The 19,567-nt window shown below is 35.5% G+C and overlaps 5 non-coding genes across 5 annotated transcripts; all 5 read left to right on the forward strand.

The window, feature by feature from the left end:
- Positions 1-1,346: 1,346 nt before the first annotated feature.
- TRNAI-UAU (transfer RNA isoleucine (anticodon UAU)) lies at positions 1,347-1,439 on the forward strand. Its single transcript is given in 2 exon segments — positions 1,347-1,384; positions 1,404-1,439. It is a non-coding gene; the product is annotated as a tRNA-Ile (tRNA).
- Positions 1,440-7,690: 6,251 nt separating this feature from the next.
- Positions 7,691-7,783, forward strand: TRNAI-UAU (transfer RNA isoleucine (anticodon UAU)). The gene is given in 2 exon segments: positions 7,691-7,728; positions 7,748-7,783. It is a non-coding gene; the product is annotated as a tRNA-Ile (tRNA).
- Positions 7,784-9,512: 1,729 nt separating this feature from the next.
- On the forward strand, positions 9,513-9,605 carry TRNAI-UAU (transfer RNA isoleucine (anticodon UAU)). Its single transcript is given in 2 exon segments — positions 9,513-9,550; positions 9,570-9,605. It is a non-coding gene; the product is annotated as a tRNA-Ile (tRNA).
- A 5,388-nt stretch (positions 9,606-14,993) lies between these two features.
- Positions 14,994-15,086, forward strand: TRNAI-UAU (transfer RNA isoleucine (anticodon UAU)). The gene is given in 2 exon segments: positions 14,994-15,031; positions 15,051-15,086. It is a non-coding gene; the product is annotated as a tRNA-Ile (tRNA).
- Positions 15,087-17,713: 2,627 nt separating this feature from the next.
- On the forward strand, positions 17,714-17,806 carry TRNAI-UAU (transfer RNA isoleucine (anticodon UAU)). Its single transcript is given in 2 exon segments — positions 17,714-17,751; positions 17,771-17,806. It is a non-coding gene; the product is annotated as a tRNA-Ile (tRNA).
- The last annotated feature ends 1,761 nt before the right edge of the window (positions 17,807-19,567 follow it).

The raw sequence follows: 19,567 nt of genomic DNA on the forward strand, positions 1-19,567 counted from the left end.
AAAATAAATAATTGACTATTAAAAACCTAACAGTCTTAAATAAGGACATCAGTAAGCACCACTGGCATAATGGATAAGGCACTGTTCTCCTAAGCCAGTGGTTGTGGGTTTAAGTCCCGTCTGAGTTGGAAGTCATTACAGCAAGTGTCTCATCACTAGAGTTTATATTTTATCCTTGCTTCAACTGTAAAACAGTCTTGCAGTGTTTAGCTTGTAAAAAATGACCACAGAAGCTAAAATATGACATTAATTAGGATAACATTGTTGTTGTTGTTTTTTAAACCTTTTCTATCACAGTGGACAGCTTATTCAAGTGCCATCTGGCATGCATGTTCTTTTGTTGCTCATCATTCATCACCAAAAATGTTTTTCTTTTTCAATTCTTATGACTGTACTGATTGTATTGAATAAAATCCACATCTAGCATAACCAATTAATGCTGCAAAGTGCTCCAGTGGCGTAATTGGTCAGCGCGCGGTACTTATAAGACAGTATCTGTTGAGCAATGCCGATATTGTGAGTTCAAGCCTCACTTGGAGCAGCTTTGAATAATGTTTTTTTTTTCCTTTTTTTATGTCATTAGTCATTGATTATAAACTGCTACCTTAATATTTAATATGATATTACAAAGGATGGAAGAAAGAAAGAAAAAACACAAACATGATTGTGCATTTAAGTTGTCAGCACACATCTGCTTTGGTTCAAATGCACTGCATATCTTCCTTCAGTCAGCCAACAAAACAGCAATGGAAAAGATTAACATACTGTTGGTAAAGCAGTTGCATCAAATTGATTTTCTGCAATATAGCATGATAATCCATACTGACAGCTCTGGATAGTACCAGCACATTTCTTGCTGGACTTGGTAATGCAAAGAACACAGTAAACAGCTTCACTTTTTCTTAAAAATAAATAATTGACTATTAAAAACCTAACAGTCTTAAATAAGAACATCAGTAAGCACCACTGGCATAATGGATAAGTCACTGCCCTCCTAAGACAGGGGGTCCAAGTTCCATATGGGGTGGAAGTCATTACAGCAAGTGTCTCATCACTAGAATTTATATTTTATCCTTGCTTCGACTGTAAAACAGTCTTGCAGTGTTTAGCTTGCAAAAAATGACCACAGAAGCTAAAATATGACATTTATTATGATAACATTGTTGTTGTTTTTTTTAAACATTTTCTATCACCGTGGACATCTTATTTAAGTACCATATGGCATGCATGTTCCTTTGTTGCTCATCATTCATCACCAAAAATGATTTTCTTTTTCAATACTTATGACTGTACTGATTGCATTGAATAAAATCCACATCTAGCATAACCAATCAATGTCTCAAAGCGCTCCAGTGGCGCAGTTGGTCAGCACGCGGTACTTATAAGACAGTATCTGTTGAGCAATGCCGAGGTTGTGAGTTCAAGCCTCACCTGGAGCATCTTTGTATACTGTTTTTTTTCCTTTTCTTATGTCATTAGTCATTGATTATAAACTTGTAGCCTTAATATTTAATATGATATTACAAAGGATGGAAGAAAGAAAGAAAGAAAAAACACAAACATGATTGTGCATTTAAGTTGTCAGCACACATCTGCTTTGGTTCAAATGCACTGCATATCTTCCTTCAGTCAGCCAACAAAACAGCAATGGAAAAGATTAACATACTGTTGGTAAAGCAGTTGCATCAAATTGATTTTCTGCAATATAGCATGATAATAAATACTTACAGCTCTGGATAGTACCAGCACATTTCTTGCTGGACTTGGTAATGCAAAGAACACAGTAAACAGCTTCACTTTTTTTCAAAAATAAATAATTGACTATTAAAAATCTAACAGTCTTAAATAAGGACAACAGTAAGTACCACTGGCATAATGGATAAGGCACTGTTCTCCTAAGCCAGTGGTAGTGGGTTTAAGTCCCGTCTGAGTTGGAAGTCATTACAGCAAGTGTCTCATCACTAGAGTTGATATTTTATCCTTGCTTCAACTGTAAAACAGTCTTGCAGTGTTTAGCTTGTAAAAAATGACCACAGAAGCTAAAATATGACATTAATTAGGATAACATTGTTGTTGTTGTTTTTTAAACCTTTTCTATCACAGTGGACAGCTTATTCAAGTGCCATCTGGCATGCATATTCCTTTGTTGCTCATCATTCATCACCAAAAATGATTTTCTTTTTCAATTCTTATGACTGTACTGATTGTATTGAATAAAATCCACATCTAGCATAACCAATTAATGCTGCAAAGTGCTCCAGTGGTGCAATTGGTCAGCATGTGGTACTTATAATACAGTATCTGTTGAGCAATGCCTAGGTTGTGAGTTCAAGCCTCACCTAGAGCAGCTCTGTATAATGTTTTTTTTTCCTTTTTTTATGTCATTAGTCATTGATTATAAACCGCTACCTTAATATTTAATATGATATTACAAAGGATGGAAGAAAGAAAGAAAAAATACAAACATGATTGTGCTTTTAAGTTGTCAGCACACATCTGCTTTGGTTCAAATGCACTGCATATCTTCCTTCAATCAGCCAACAAAACAGCAATGGAAAAGATTAACATACTGTTGGTAAAGCAGTTGCATCAAATTGATTTTCTGCAATATAGCATGATAATCCATACTGACAGCTCTGGATAGTACCAGCACATTTCTTGCTGGACTTGGTAATGCAAAGAACACAGTAAACAGCTTCACTTTTTTTCAAAAATAAATAATTGACTATTAAAAACCTATCAGTCTTAAATAAGGACATCAGTAAGCACTACTGGCATAATGGATAAGGCACTGTTCTCCTAAGCCAGTGGTGGTGGGTTTAAGTCCCGTCTGAGTTCGAAGTCATTACAGTAAGTGTCTCATCACTAGAGTTGATATTTTATCCTTGCTTCAACTGTAAAACAGTCTTGCAGTGTTTAGCTTGTAAAAAATGACCACAGAAGCTAAAATATGACATTAATTAGGATAACATTGTTGTTGTTGTTTTTTAAACCTTTTCTATCACAGTGGACAGCTTATTCAAGTGCCATCTGGCATGCATGTTCCTTTGTTGCTCATCATTCATCACCAAAAATGTTTTTCTTTTTCAATTCTTATGACTGTACTGATTGTATTGAATAAAATCCACATCTAGCATAACCAATTAATGCTGCAAAGTGCTCCAGTGGCGTAATTGGTCAGCGCGCGGTACTTATAAGACAGTATCTGTTGAGCAATGCCGATGTTGTGAGTTCAAGCCTCACTTGGAGCAGCTTTGAATAATGTTTTTTTTTTCCTTTTTTTATGTCATTAGTCATTGATTATAAACTGCTACCTTAATATTTAATATGATAATACAAAGGATGGAAGAAAGAAAGAAAAAACACAAACATGATTGTGCATTTAAGTTGTCAGCACACATCTGCTTTGGTTCAAATGCACTGCATATCTTCCTTCAGTCAGCCAACAAAACAGCAATGGAAAAGATTAACATACTGTTGGTAAAGCAGTTGCATCAAATTGATTTTCTGCAATATAGCATGATAATCCATACTTACAGCTCTGGATAGTACCAGCACATTTCTTGCTGGACTTGGTAATGCAAAGAACACAGTAAACAGCTTCACTTTTTTTCAAAAATAAATAATTGACTATTAAAAACCTAACAGTCTTAAATAAGGACATCAGTAAGCACCACTGGCATAATGGATAAGGCACTGTTCTCCTAAGCCAGTGGTAGTGGGTTTAAGTCCCGTCTGAGTTGGAAGTCATTACAGCAAGTATCTCATCACTAGAGTTGATATTTTATCCTTGCTTCAACTGTAAAACAGTCTTGCAGTGTTTAGCTTGTAAAAAATGACCACAGAAGCTAAAATATGACATTAATTAGGATAACATTGTTGTTGTTGTTGTTGTTGTTTTTTAAACCATTTCTATCACAGTGGACAGCTTATTCAAGTGCCATCTGGCATGCATGTTCCTTTGTTGCTCATCATTCATCACCAAAAATGATTTTCTTTTTCAATTCTTATGACTGTACTGATTGTATTGAATAAAATCCACATCTAGCATAACCAACGAATGCTGCAAAGTGCTCCAGTGGTGCAAATGGTCAGCGTGTGGTACTTATAATACAGTATCTGTTGAGTAATGCCGAGGTTGTGAGTTCAAGCCTCACCTAGAGCAGCTTTGTATAATGTTTTTTTTTCCTTTTTTTATGTCATTAGTCATTGATTATAAACTGCTACCTTAATATTTAATATGATATTACAAAGGATGGAAGAAAGAAAGAAAACACACAAACATGATTGTGCATTTAAGTTGTCAGCACACATCTGCTTTGGTTCAAATGCACTGCATATCTTCCTTCAGTCAGCCAACAAAACAGCAATGGAAAAGATTAACATACTGTTGGTAAAGCAGTTGCATCAAATTGATTTTCTGCAATATAGCATGATAATCCATACTGACAGCTCTGGATAGTACCAGCACATTTCTTGCTGGACTTGGTAATGCAAAGAACACAGTAAACAGCTTCACTTTTTCTTCAAAAATAAATAATTGACTATTAAAAACCTAACAGTCTTAAATAAGAACATCAGTAAGCACCACTGGCATAATGGATAAGTCACTGCCCTCCTAAGACAGGGGGTCCAAGTTCCATATGGGGTGGAAGTCATTACAGCAAGTGTCTCATCACTAGAATTGATATTTTATCCTTGCTTCGACTGTAAAACAGTCTTGCAGTGTTTAGCTTGCAAAAAATGACCACAGAAGCTAAAATATGACATTTATTATGATAACATTGTTGTTGTTTTTTTTAAACATTTTCTATCACCGTGGACATCTTATTTAAGTACCATCTGGCATGCATGTTCCTTTGTTGCTCATCATTCATCACCAAAAATGATTTTCTTTTTCAATTCTTATGACTGTACTGATTGCATTGAATAAAATCCACATCTAGCATAACCAAACAATGTTGCAAAGCGCTCCAGTGGCGCAGTTGGTCGGCACGCGGTACTTATAAAACAGTATCTGTTGAGCAATGCCGAGGTTGTGAGTTCAAGCCTCACCTGGAGCAGCTTTGTATACTGTTTTTTTTTCCTTTTCTTATGTCATTAGTCATTGATTATAAACTTGTAGCCTTAATATTTAATATGATATTACAAAGGATGGAAGAAAGAAAGAAAACACACAAACATGATTGTGCATTTAAGTTGTCAGCACACATCTGCTTTGGTTCAAATGCACTGCATATCTTCCTTCAGTCAGCCAACAAAACAGCAATGGAAAAGAATAACATACTGTTGGTAAAGCAGTTGCATCAAATTGATTTTCTGCAATATAGCATGATAATCCATACTGACAGCTCTGGATAGTACCAGCACATTTCTTGCTGGACTTGGTAATGCAAAGAACACAGTAAACAGCTTCAATTTTTTTTCAAAAATAAGTAATTGACTATTAAAACCCTATCAGTCTTAAATAAGGACATCAGTAAGCACCACTGGCATAATGGATAAGGCACTGTTCTCCTAAGCCAGTGGTTGTGGGTTTAAGTCCCGTCTGAGTTGGAAGTCATTACAGCAAGTGTCTCATCACTAGAGTTTATATTTTATCCTTGCTTCAACTGTAAAACAATCTTGCAATGTTTAGCTTGTAAAAAATGACCACAGAAGCTAAAATATGACATTAATTATGATAACATTGTTGTTGTTGTTTTTTAAACCTTTTCTATCACAGTGGACAGCTTATTCAAGTGCCATCTGGCATGCATGTTCCTTTGTTGCTCATCATTCATCACCAAAAATGATTTTCTTTTTCAATTCTTATGACTGTACTGATTGTATTGAATAAAATCCACATCTAGCATAACCAATTAATGCTGCAAAGTGCTCCAGTGGCGCAATTGCTCAGCGCGTGGTACTTATAATACAGTGTCTGTTGAGCAATGCCGCGGTTGTGAGTTCAAGCCTCACCTGGAGCAGCTTTGTATAATGTTTTTTTTTCCTTTTTTTATGTCATTAGTCATCGATTATAAACTGCTACCTTAATATTTAATATGATATTACAAAGGATGGAAGAAAGAAAGAAAAAACACAAACATGATTGTGCATTTAAGTTGTCAGCAAACATCTGCTTCGGTTCAAATGCACTGCATATCTTCCTTCAGTCAGCCAACAAAACAGCAATGGAAAAGATTAACATACTGTTGGTAAAGCAGTTGCATCAAATTGATTTTCTGCAATATAGCATGATAATCCATACTGACAGCTCTGGATAGTACCAGCACATTTCTTGCTGGACTTGGTAATGCAAAGAACACAGTAAACAGCTTCACTTTTTTTCAAAAATAAATTATTGACTATTAAAAACCTATCAGTCTTAAATAAGGACATCAGTAAGCACCACTGGCATAATGGATAAGGCACTGTTCTCCTAAGCCAGTGGTTGTGGGTTTAAGTCCCGTCTGAGTTGGAAGTCATTACAGCAAGTGTCTCATCACTAGAGTTTATATTTTATCCTTGCTTCAACTGTAAAACAGTCTTGCAGTGTTTAGCTTGTAAAAAATGACCACAGAAGCTAAAATATGACATTAATTAGGATAACATTGTTGTTGTTGTTTTTTAAACCTTTTCTATCACAGTGGACAGCTTATTCAAGTGCCATCTGGCATGCATGTTCCTTTGTTGCTCATCATTCATCACCAAAAATGATTTTCTTTTTCAATTCTTATGACTATACTGATTGTATTGAATAAAATCCACATCTAGCATAACCAATTAATGCTGCAAAGTGCTCCAGTGGCGCAATTGGTCAGCGCGTGGTACTTATAATACAGTATCTGTTGAGCAATGCCGAGGTTGTGAGTGAAAGCCTCTCCATGAGCAGCTTTGTATAATGTTTTTTTTTCCTTTTTTTATGTCATTAGTCATTGATTATAAACTGCTACCTTAATATTTAATATGATATTACAAAGGATGGAAGAAAGAAAGAAAGAAAAAACACAAACATGATTGTGCATTTAAGTTGTCAGCACACATCTGCTTTGGTTCAAATGCACTGCATATCTTCCTTCAGTCAGCCAACAAAACAGCAATGGAAAAGATTAACATACTGTTGGTAAAGCAGTTGCATCAAATTGATTTTCTGCAATATAGCATGATAATCCATACTGACAGCTCTGGATAGTACCAGCACATTTCTTGCTGGACTTGGTAATGCAAAGAACACAGTAAACAGCTTCACTTTTTTTCAAAAAATAAATAATTGACTATTAAAAACCTAACTGTCTTAAATAAGGACATCAGTAAGCACCACTGGCATAATGGATAAGGCACTGTTCTCCTAAGCCAGTGGTTGTAGGTTTAAGTCCCGTCTGAGTTGGAAGTCATTACAGCAAGTGTCTCATCACTAGAGTTGATATTTTATCCTTGCTTCTACTGTAAAACAGTCTTGCAGTGTTTAGCTTGTAAAAAATGACCACAGAAGCTAAAATATGACATTAATTATGATAACATTGTTGTTGTTGTTTTTTTAAACCTTTTCTATCACAGTGGACAGCTTATTCAAGTGCCATCTGGCATGCATGTTCCTTTGTTGCTCATCATTCATCACCAAAAATGATTTTCTTTTTCAATTCTTTTGACTGTACTGATTATATTGAATAAAATCCACATCTAGCATAACCAATTGATGCTGCAAAGTGCTCCAGTGGCGCAATTGGTCAGCGCGTGGTACTTATAATACAGTATCTGTTGAGCAATGCCGAGGTTGTGAGTTCAAGCCTCTCCTGGAGCAGCTTTGTATTATGTTTTTTTTTCCTTTTTTTATGTCATTAGTCATTGATTATAAACTGCTACCTTAATATTTAATATGATATTACAAAGGATGGAAGAAAGAAAGAAAAAACACAAACATGATTGTGCATTTAAGTTGTCAGCACACATCTGCTTTGGTTCAAATGCACTGCATATCTTCCTTCAGTCAGCCAACAAAACAGCAATGGAAAAGATTAACATACTGTTGGTAAAGCAGTTGCATCAAATTGATTTTCTGCAATATAGCATGATAATCCATACTGACAGCTCTGGATAGTACCAGCACATTTCTTGCTGGACTTGGTAATGCAAAGAACACAGTAAACAGCTTCACTTTTTTTCAAAAATAAATAATTGACTATTAAAAACCTATCAGTCTTAAATAAGGACATCAGTAAGCACCACTGGCATAATGGATAAGGCACTGTTCTCCTAAGCCAGTGGTTGTGGGTTTAAGTCCCGTCTGAGTTGGAAGTCATTACAGCAAGTGTCTCATCACTAGAGTTTATATTTTATCCTTGCTTCAACTGTAAAACAGTCTTGCAGTGTTTAGCTTGTAAAAAATGACCACAGAAGCTAAAATATGACATTCTAAAATATGACATTAATTATGATAACATTGTTGTTGTTGTTTTTTAAACCTTTTCTATCACAGTGGACAGCTTATTCAAGTGCCATCTGGCATGCATGTTCCTTTGTTGCTCATCATTCATCACCAAAAATGATTTTCTTTTTCAATTCTTATGACTGTACTGATTGTATTGAATAAAATCCACATCTAGCATAACCAATTAATGCTGCAAAGTGCTCCAGTGGCGCAATTGGTCAGCGCGTGGTACTTATAATACAGTATCTGTTGAGCAATGCCGAGGTTGTGAGTGAAAGCCTCTCCTGGAGGAGCTTTGTATAATGTTTTTTTTCCTTTTTTCATGTCATTAGTCATTGATTATAAACTGCTACCTTAATATTTAATATGATATTACAAAGGATGGAAGAAAGAAAGAAAACACACAAACATGATTGTGCATTTAAGTTGTCAGCACACATCTGCTTTGGTTCAAATGCACTGCATATCTTCCTTCAGTCAGCCAACAAAACAGCAATGGAAAAGATTAACATACTGTTGGTAAAGCAGTTGCATCAAATTGATTTTCTGCAATATAGCATGATAATCCATACTGACAGCTCTGGATAGTACCAGCACATTTCTTGCTGGACTTGGTAATGCAAAGAACACAGTAAACAGCTTCACTTTTTTTAAAAAATAAATAATTGACTATTAAAAACCTATCAGTCTTAAATAAGGACGTCAGTAAGCACCACTGGCATAATGGATAAGGCACTGTTCTCCTAAGCCAGTGGTTGTGGGTTTAAGTCCCGTCTGAGTTGGAAGTCATTACAGCAAGTGTCTCATCACTAGAGTTGATATTTTATCCTTGCTTCAACTGTAAAACAGTCTTGCAGTGTTTAGCTTGTAAAAAATGACCACAGAAGCTAAAATATGACATTAATTAGGATAACATTGTTGTTGTTGTTTTTTAAACCTTTTCTATCACAGTGGACAGCTTATTCAAGTGCCATCTGGCATGCATGTTCCTTTGTTGCTCATCATTCATCACCAAAAATGATTTTCTTTTTCAATTCTTATGACTGTACTGATTGTATTGAATAAAATCCACATCTAGCATAACCAATGAATGCTGCAAAGTGCTCCAGTGGCGCAATTGGTCAGCGCGCGGTACTTATAAGACAGTATCTGTTGAGCAATGCCGAGGTTGTGAGTTCAAGCCTCACTTGGAGCAGCTTTGTATAATTTTTTTCTTTCCTTTTTTTATGTCATTAGTCATTGATTATAAACTGCTACCTTAATATTTAATATGATATTACAAAGGATGGAAGAAAGAAAGAAAAAACACAAACATGATTGTGCATTTAAGTTGTCAGCACACATCTGCTTTGGTTCAAATGCACTGCATATCTTCCTTCAGTCAGCCAGCAAAACAGCAATGGAAAAGATTAACATACTGTTGGTAAAGCAGTTGCATCAAATTGATTTTCTGCAATATAGCATGATAATCCATACTGACAGCTCTGGATAGTACCAGCACATTTCTTGCTGGACTTGGTAATGCAAAGAACACAGTAAACAGCTTCACTTTTTCCTCAAAAATAAATAATTGACTATTAAAAACCTAACAGTCTTAAATAAGAACATCAGTAAGCACCACTGGCATAATGGATAAGTCACTGCCCTCCTAAGACAGGGGGTCCAAGTTCCATATGGGGTGGAAGTCATTACAGCAAGTGTCTCATCACTAGAATTGATATTTTATCCTTGCTTCGACTGTAAAACAGTCTTGCAGTGTTTAGCTTGCAAAAAATGACCACAGAAGCTAAAATATGACATTTATTATGATAACATTGTTGTTGTTTTTTTTAAACATTTTCTATCACCGTGGACATCTTATTTAAGTACCATCTGGCATGCATGTTCCTTTGTTGCTCATCATTCATCACCAAAAATGATTTTCTTTTTCAATTCTTATGACTGTACTGATTGCATTGAATAAAATCCACATCTAGCATAACCAATCAATGTTGCAAAGCGCTCCAGTGGCACAATTGGTCATCGCGCGGTACTTATAAGACAGTATCTGTTGAGCAATGCTGAGGTTGTGAGTTCAAGCCTCACCTGGAGCATCTTTGTATACTGTTTTTTTTTCCTTTTCTTATGTCATTAGTCATTGATTATAAACTTGTAGCCTTAATATTTAATATGATATTACAAAGGATGGAAGAAAGAAAGAAAACACACAAACATGATAGTGCATTTAAGTTGTCAGCACACATCTGCTTTGGTTCAAATGCACTGCATATCTTCCTTCAGTCAGCCAACAAAACAGCAATGGAAAAGAATAACATACTGTTGGTAAAGCAGTTGCATCAAATTGATTTTCTGCAATATAGCATGATAATCCATACTGACAGCTCTGGATAGTACCAGCACATTTCTTGCTGGACTTGGTAAAGCAAAGAACACAGTAAACAGCTTCATATTTTTTCAAAAAATAAATAATTGACTATTAAAAACCTATCAGTCTTAAACAAGGACATCAGTAAGCACCACTGGCATAATGGATAAGGCACTGTTCTCGTAAGCCAGTGGTTGTGGGTTTAAGTCCCATCTGAGTTGGAAGTCGTTACAGCAAGTGTCTCATCAGTAGAATTGATATTTTATCCTTGCTTCAACTGTAAAACAGTCTTGCAGTGTTTAGCTTGTAAAAAGTGACCACAGAAGCTAAAATATGACATTAATTATGATAACATTGTTGTTGTTGTTTTTTAAACCTTTTCTATCACTGTGGACTAAACCTTTTCTATCACTGTGGACAGCTTATTCAAGTGCCATCTGGCATGCATGTTCCTTTGTTGCTCATCATTCATCACCAAAAATGATTTTCTTTTTCAATTCTTATGACTGTACTGATTGTATTGAATAAAATCCACATCTAGCATAACCAGTTAAAGCTGCAAAGAGCTCCAGTGGCGCAATTGGTCATCTTGCGGTACTTATAAGACAGTATCTGTTGAGCAATGCCGAGGTTATGAGTTCAAGCCTCACCTGGAGCATCTTTGTATACTGTTTTTTTTTCCTTTTCTTATGTCATTAGTCATTGATTATAAACTGCTACCTTAATATTTAATATGATATTACAAAGGATGGAAGAAAGAAAGAAAAAACACAAACATGATTGTGCATTTAAGTTGTCAGCACACATCTGCTTTGGTTCAAATGCACTGCATATCTTCCTTCAGTCAGCCAACAAAACAGCAATGGAAAAGATTAACATACTGTTGGTAAAGCAGTTGCATCAAATTGATTTTCTGCAATATAGCATGATAATCCATACTGACAGCTCTAGATAGTACCAGCACATTTCTTGCTGGACTTGGTAATGCAAAGAACACAGTAAACAGCTTCACTTTTTTTCAAAAATAAATAATTGACTATTAAAAACCTATCAGTCTTAAATAAGGACATCAGTAAGCACCACTGGCATAATGGATAAGGCACTGTTCTCCTAAGCCAGTGGTGGTGGGTTTAAGTCCCGTCTGAGTTCGAAGTCATTACAGCAAGTGTCTCATCACTAGAGTTGATATTTTATCCTTGCTTCAACTGTAAAACAGTCTTGCAGTGTTTAGCTTGTAAAAAATGACCACAGAAGCTAAAATATGACATTTATTATGATAACATTGTTGTTGTTGTTGTTGTTGTTGTTGTTGTTGTTGTTGTTTTTTAAACCTTTTCTATCACCGTGGACAGCTTATTCAAGTGCCATCTGGCATGCATGTTCCTTTGTTGCTCATCATTCATCACCAAAAATGTTTTTCTTTTTCAATTCTTATGACTGTACTGATTGTATTGAATAAAATCCACATCTAGCATAACCAATTAATGCTGCAAAGTGCTCCAGTGGCGTAATTGGTCAGCGCGCGGTACTTATAAGACAGTATCTGTTGAGCAATGCCGATGTTGTGAGTTCAAGCCTCACTTGGAGCAGCTTTGAATAATGTTTTTTTTTTCCTTTTTTTATGTCATTAGTCATTGATTATAAACTGCTACCTTAATATTTAATATGATAATACAAAGGATGGAAGAAAGAAAGAAAAAACACAAACATGATTGTGCATTTAAGTTGTCAGCACACATCTGCTTTGGTTCAAATGCACTGCATATCTTCCTTCAGTCAGCCAACAAAACAGCAATGGAAAAGATTAACATACTGTTGGTAAAGCAGTTGCATCAAATTGATTTTCTGCAATATAGCATGATAATCCATACTTACAGCTCTGGATAGTACCAGCACATTTCTTGCTGGACTTGGTAATGCAAAGAACACAGTAAACAGCTTCACTTTTTTTCAAAAATAAATAATTGACTATTAAAAACCTAACAGTCTTAAATAAGGACATCAGTAAGCACCACTGGCATAATGGATAAGGCACTGTTCTCCTAAGCCAGTGGTAGTGGGTTTAAGTCCCGTCTGAGTTGGAAGTCATTACAGCAAGTATCTCATCACTAGAGTTGATATTTTATCCTTGCTTCAACTGTAAAACAGTCTTGCAGTGTTTAGCTTGTAAAAAATGACCACAGAAGCTAAAATATGACATTAATTAGGATAACATTGTTGTTGTTGTTGTTGTTGTTGTTGTTTTTTAAACCATTTCTATCACAGTGGACAGCTTATTCAAGTGCCATCTGGCATGCATGTTCCTTTGTTGCTCATCATTCATCACCAAAAATGATTTTCTTTTTCAATTCTTATGACTGTACTGATTGTATTGAATAAAATCCACATCTAGCATAACCAACTAATGCTGCAAAGTGCTCCAGTGGTGCAAATGGTCAGCGTGTGGTACTTATAATACAGTATCTGTTGAGTAATGCCGAGGTTGTGAGTTCAAGCCTCACCTAGAGCAGCTTTGTATAATGTTTTTTTTTCCTTTTTTTATGTCATTAGTCATTGATTATAAACTGCTACCTTAATATTTAATATGATATTACAAAGGATGGAAGAAAGAAAGAAAACACACAAACATGATTGTGCATTTAAGTTGTCAGCACACATCTGCTTTGGTTCAAATGCACTGCATATCTTCCTTCAGTCAGCCAACAAAACAGCAATGGAAAAGATTAACATACTGTTGGTAAAGCAGTTGCATCAAATAGATTTTCTGCAATATAGCATGATAATCCATACTGACAGCTCTGGATAGTACCAGCACATTTCTTGCTGGACTTGGTAATGCAAAGAACACAGTAAACAGCTTCACTTTTTTCAAAAATAAATAATTGACTATTAAAAACCTAACAGTCTTAAATAAGGACATCAGTAAGCACCACTGGCATAATGGATAAGGCACTGTTCTCCTAAGCCAGTGGTTGTGGGTTTAAGTCCCGTCTGAGTTGGAAGTCATTACAGCAAGTGTCTCATCACTAGAGTTTATATTTTATCCTTGCTTCAACTGTAAAACAGTCTTGCAGTGTTTAGCTTGTAACAAATGACCACAGAAGCTAAAATATGACATTAATTAGGATAACATTGTTGTTGTTGTTTTTTAAACCTTTTCTATCACAGTGGACAGCTTATTCAAGTGCCATCTGGCATGCATGTTCCTTTGTTGCTCATCATTCATCACCAAAAATGTTTTTCTTTTTCAATTCTTATGACTGTACTGATTGTATTGAATAAAATCCACATCTAGCATAACCAATTAATGCTGCAAAGTGCTCCAGTGGCGTAATTGGTCAGCGCGCGGTACTTATAAGACAGTATTTGTTGAGCAATGCCGATGTTGTGAGTTCAAGCCTCACTTGGAGCAGCTTTGAATAATGTTTTTTTTTTCCTTTTTTTATGTCATTAGTCATTGATTATAAACTGCTACCTTAATATTTAATATGATATTACAAAGGATGGAAGAAAGAAAGAAAAAACACAAACATGATTGTGCATTTAAGTTGTCAGCACACATCTGCTTTGGTTCAAATGCACTGCATATCTTCCTTCAGTCAGCCAACAAAACAGCAATGGAAAAGATTAACATACTGTTGGTAAAGCAGTTGCATCAAATTGATTTTCTGCAATATAGCATGATAATCCATACTGACAGCTCTGGATAGTACCAGCACATTTCTTGCTGGACTTGGTAATGCAAAGAACACAGTAAACAGCTTCACTTTTTCTTCAAAAATAAATAATTGACTATTAAAAACCTAACAGTCTTAAATAAGAACATCAGTAAGCACCACTGGCATAATGGATAAGTCACTGCCCTCCTAAGACAGGGGGTCCAAGTTCCATATGGGGTGGAAGTCATTACAGCAAGTGTCTCATCACTAGAATTGATATTTTATCCTTGCTTCGACTGTAAAACAGTCTTGCAGTGTTTAGCTTGCAAAAAATGACCACAGAAGCTAAAATATGACATTTATTATGATAACATTGTTGTTGTTTTTTTTAAACATTTTCTATCACCGTGGACATCTTATTTAAGTACCATCTGGCATGCATGTTCCTTTGTTGCTCATCATTCATCACCAAAAATGATTTTCTTTTTCAATTCTTATGACTGTACTGATTGCATTGAATAAAATCCACATCTAGCATAACCAAACAATGTTGCAAAGCGCTCCAGTGGCGCAGTTGGTCAGCACGCGGTACTTATAAGACAGTATCTGTTGAGCAATGCCGAGGTTGTGAGTTCAAGCCTCACCTGGAGCAGCTTTGTATACTGTTTTTTTTTCCTTTTCTTATGTCATTAGTCATTGATTATAAACTTGTAGCCTTAATATTTAATATGATATTACAAAGGATGGAAGAAAGAAAGAAAACACACAAACATGATTGTGCATTTAAGTTGTCAGCACACATCTGCTTTGGTTCAAATGCACTGCATATCTTCCTTCAGTCAGCCAACAAAACAGCAATGGAAAAGAATAACATACTGTTGGTAAAGCAGTTGCATCAAATTGATTTTCTGCAATATAGCATGATAATCCATACTGACAGCTCTGGATAGTACCAGCACATTTCTTGCTGGACTTGGTAATGCAAAGAACACAGTAAACAGCTTCAATTTTTTTTCAAAAATAAGTAATTGACTATTAAAACCCTATCAGTCTTAAATAAGGACATCAGTAAGCACCACTGGCATAATGGATAAGGCACTGTTCTCCTAAGCCAGTGGTTGTGGGTTTAAGTCCCGTCTGAGTTGGAAGTCATTACAGCAAGTATCTCATCACTAGAGTTTATATTTTATCCTTGCTTCAACTGTAAAACAATCTTGCAATGTTTAGCTTGTAAAAAATGACCACAGAAGCTAAAATATGACATTAATTATGATAACATTGTTGTTGTTGTTTTTTAAACCTTTTCTATCACAGTGGACAGCTTATTCAAGTGCCATCTGGCATGCATGTTCCTTTGTTGCTCATCATTCATCACCAAAAATGATTTTCTTTTTCAATTCTTATGACTGTACTGATTGTATTGAATAAAATCCACATCTAGCATAACCAATTAATGCTGCAAAGTGCTCCAGTGGCGCAATTGCTCAGTGCGTGGTACTTATAATACAGTGTCTGTTGAGCAATGCCGCGGTTGTGAGTTCAAGCCTCACCTGGAGCAGCTTTGTATAATGTTTTTTTTTCCTTTTTTTATGTCATTAGTCATCGATTATAAACTGCTACCTTAATATTTAATATGATATTACAAAGGATGGAAGAAAGAAAGAAAAAACACAAACATGATTGTGCATTTAAGTTGTCAGCAAACATCTGCTTCGGTTCAAATGCACTGCATATCTTCCTTCAGTCAGCCAACAAAACAGCAATGGAAAAGATTAACATACTGTTGGTAAAGCAGTTGCATCAAATTGATTTTCTGCAATATAGCATGATAATCCATACTGACAGCTCTGGATAGTACCAGCACATTTCTTGCTGGACTTGGTAATGCAAAGAACACAGTAAACAGCTTCACTTTTTTTCAAAAATAAATTATTGACTATTAAAAACCTATCAGTCTTAAATAAGGACATCAGTAAGCACCACTGGCATAATGGATAAGGCACTGTTCTCCTAAGCCAGTGGTTGTGGGTTTAAGTCCCGTCTGAGTTGGAAGTCATTACAGCAAGTGTCTCATCACTAGAGTTTATATTTTATCCTTGCTTCAACTGTAAAACAGTCTTGCAGTGTTTAGCTTGTAAAAAATGACCACAGAAGCTAAAATATGACATTAATTAGGATAACATTGTTGTTGTTGTTTTTTAAACCTTTTCTATCACAGTGGACAGCTTATTCAAGTGCCATCTGGCATGCATGTTCCTTTGTTGCTCATCATTCATCACCAAAAATGATTTTCTTTTTCAATTCTTATGACTGTACTGATTGTATTGAATAAAATCCACATCTAGCATAACCAATTAATGCTGCAAAGTGCTCCAGTGGCGCAATTGGTCAGCGCGTGGTACTTATAATACAGTATCTGTTGAGCAATGCCGAGGTTGTGAGTGAAAGCCTCTCCATGAGCAGCTTTGTATAATGTTTTTTTTTCCTTTTTTTATGTCATTAGTCATTGATTATAAACTGCTACCTTAATATTTAATATGATATTACAAAGGATGGAAGAAAGAAAGAAAGAAAAAACACAAACATGATTGTGCATTTAAGTTGTCAGCACACATCTGCTTTGGTTCAAATGCACTGCATATCTTCCTTCAGTCAGCCAACAAAACAGCAATGGAAAAGATTAACATACTGTTGGTAAAGCAGTTGCATCAAATTGATTTTCTGCAATATAGCATGATAATCCATACTGACAGCTCTGGATAGTACCAGCACATTTCTTGCTGGACTTGGTAATGCAAAGAACACAGTAAACAGCTTCACTTTTTTTCAAAAAATAAATAATTGACTATTAAAAACCTAACTGTCTTAAATAAGGACATCAGTAAGCACCACTGGCATAATGGATAAGGCACTGTTCTCCTAAGCCAGTGGTTGTAGGTTTAAGTCCCGTCTGAGTTGGAAGTCATTACAGCAAGTGTCTCATCACTAGAGTTGATATTTTATCCTTGCTTCTACTGTAAAACAGTCTTGCAGTGTTTAGCTTGTAAAAAATGACCACAGAAGCTAAAATATGACATTAATTATGATAACATTGTTGTTGTTGTTTTTTTAAACCTTTTCTATCACAGTGGACAGCTTATTCAAGTGCCATCTGGCATGCATGTTCCTTTGTTGCTCATCATTCATCACCAAAAATGATTTTCTTTTTCAATTCTTTTGACTGTACTGATTATATTGAATAAAATCCACATCTAGCATAACCAATTGATGCTGCAAAGTGCTCCAGTGGCGCAATTGGTCAGCGCGTGGTACTTATAATACAGTATCTGTTGAGCAATGCCGAGGTTGTGAGTTCAAGCCTCTCCTGGAGCAGCTTTGTATTATGTTTTTTTTTCCTTTTTTTATGTCATTAGTCATTGATTATAAACTGCTACCTTAATATTTAATATGATATTACAAAGGATGGAAGAAAGAAAGAAAAAACACAAACATGATTGTGCATTTAAGTTGTCAGCACACATCTGCTTTGGTTCAAATGCACTGCATATCTTCCTTCAGTCAGCCAAGAAAACAGCAATGGAAAAGATTAACATACTGTTGGTAAAGCAGTTGCATCAAATTGATTTTCTGCAATATAGCATGATAATCCATACTGACAGCTCTGGATAGTACCAGCACATTTCTTGCTGGACTTGGTAATGCAAAGAACACAGTAAACAGCTTCACTTTTTTTCAAAAATAAATAATTGACTATTAAAAACCTATCAGTCTTAAATAAGGACATCAGTAAGCACCACTGGCATAATGGATAAGGCACTGTTCTCCTAAGCCAGTGGTTGTGGGTTTAAGTCCCGTCTGAGTTGGAAGTCATTACAGCAAGTGTCTCATCACTAGAGTTTATATTTTATCCTTGCTTCAACTGTAAAACAGTCTTGCAGTGTTTAGCTTGTAAAAAATGACCACAGAAGCTAAAATATGACATTCTAAAATATGACATTAATTATGATAACATTGTTGTTGTTGTTTTTTAAACCTTTTCTATCACAGTGGACAGCTTATTCAAGTGCCATCTGGCATGCATGTTCCTTTGTTGCTCATCATTCATCACCAAAAATGATTTTCTTTTTCAATTCTTATGACTGTACTGATTGTATTGAATAAAATCCACATCTAGCATAACCAATTAATGCTGCAAAGTGCTCCAGTGGCGCAATTGGTCAGCGCGTGGTACTTATAATACAGTATCTGTTGAGCAATGCCGAGGTTGTGAGTGAAAGCCTCTCCTGGAGGAGCTTTGTATAATGTTTTTTTTCCTTTTTTCATGTCATTAGTCATTGATTATAAACTGCTACCTTAATATTTAATATGATATTACAAAGGATGGAAGAAAGAAAGAAAACACACAAACATGATTGTGCATTTAAGTTGTCAGCACACATCTGCTTTGGTTCAAATGCACTGCATATCTTCCTTCAGTCAGCCAACAAAACAGCAATGGAAAAGATTAACATACTGTTGGTAAAGCAGTTGCATCAAATTGATTTTCTGCAATATAGCATGATAATCCATACTGACAGCTCTGGATAGTACCAGCACATTTCTTGCTGGACTTGGTAATGCAAAGAACACAGTAAACAGCTTCACTTTTTTAAAAAAATAAATAATTGACTATTAAAAACCTATCAGTCTTAAATAAGGACGTCAGTAAGCACCACTGGCATAATGGATAAGTCACTGCCCTCCTAAGACAGGGGGTCCAAGTTCCATATGGGGTGGAAGTCATTACAGCAAGTGTCTCATCACTAGAATTGATATTTTATCCTTGCTTCGACTGTAAAACAGTCTTGCAGTGTTTAGCTTGCAAAAAATGACCACAGAAGCTAAAATATGACATTTATTATGATAACATTGTTGTTGTTTTTTTTAAACATTTTCTATCACCGTGGACATCTTATTTAAGTACCATCTGGCATGCATGTTCCTTTGTTGCTCATCATTCATCACCAAAAATGATTTTCTTTTTCAATTCTTATGACTGTACTGATTGCATTGAATAAAATCCACATCTAGCATAACCAATCAATGTTGCAAAGCGCTCCAGTGGCACAATTGGTCATCGCGCGGTACTTATAA

The sequence above is a fragment of the Pseudophryne corroboree genome, chromosome 4, assembly GCF_028390025.1.
Source record: "Pseudophryne corroboree isolate aPseCor3 chromosome 4, aPseCor3.hap2, whole genome shotgun sequence".
NCBI classification, from domain to species: Eukaryota; Metazoa; Chordata; class Amphibia; order Anura; family Myobatrachidae; genus Pseudophryne; species Pseudophryne corroboree.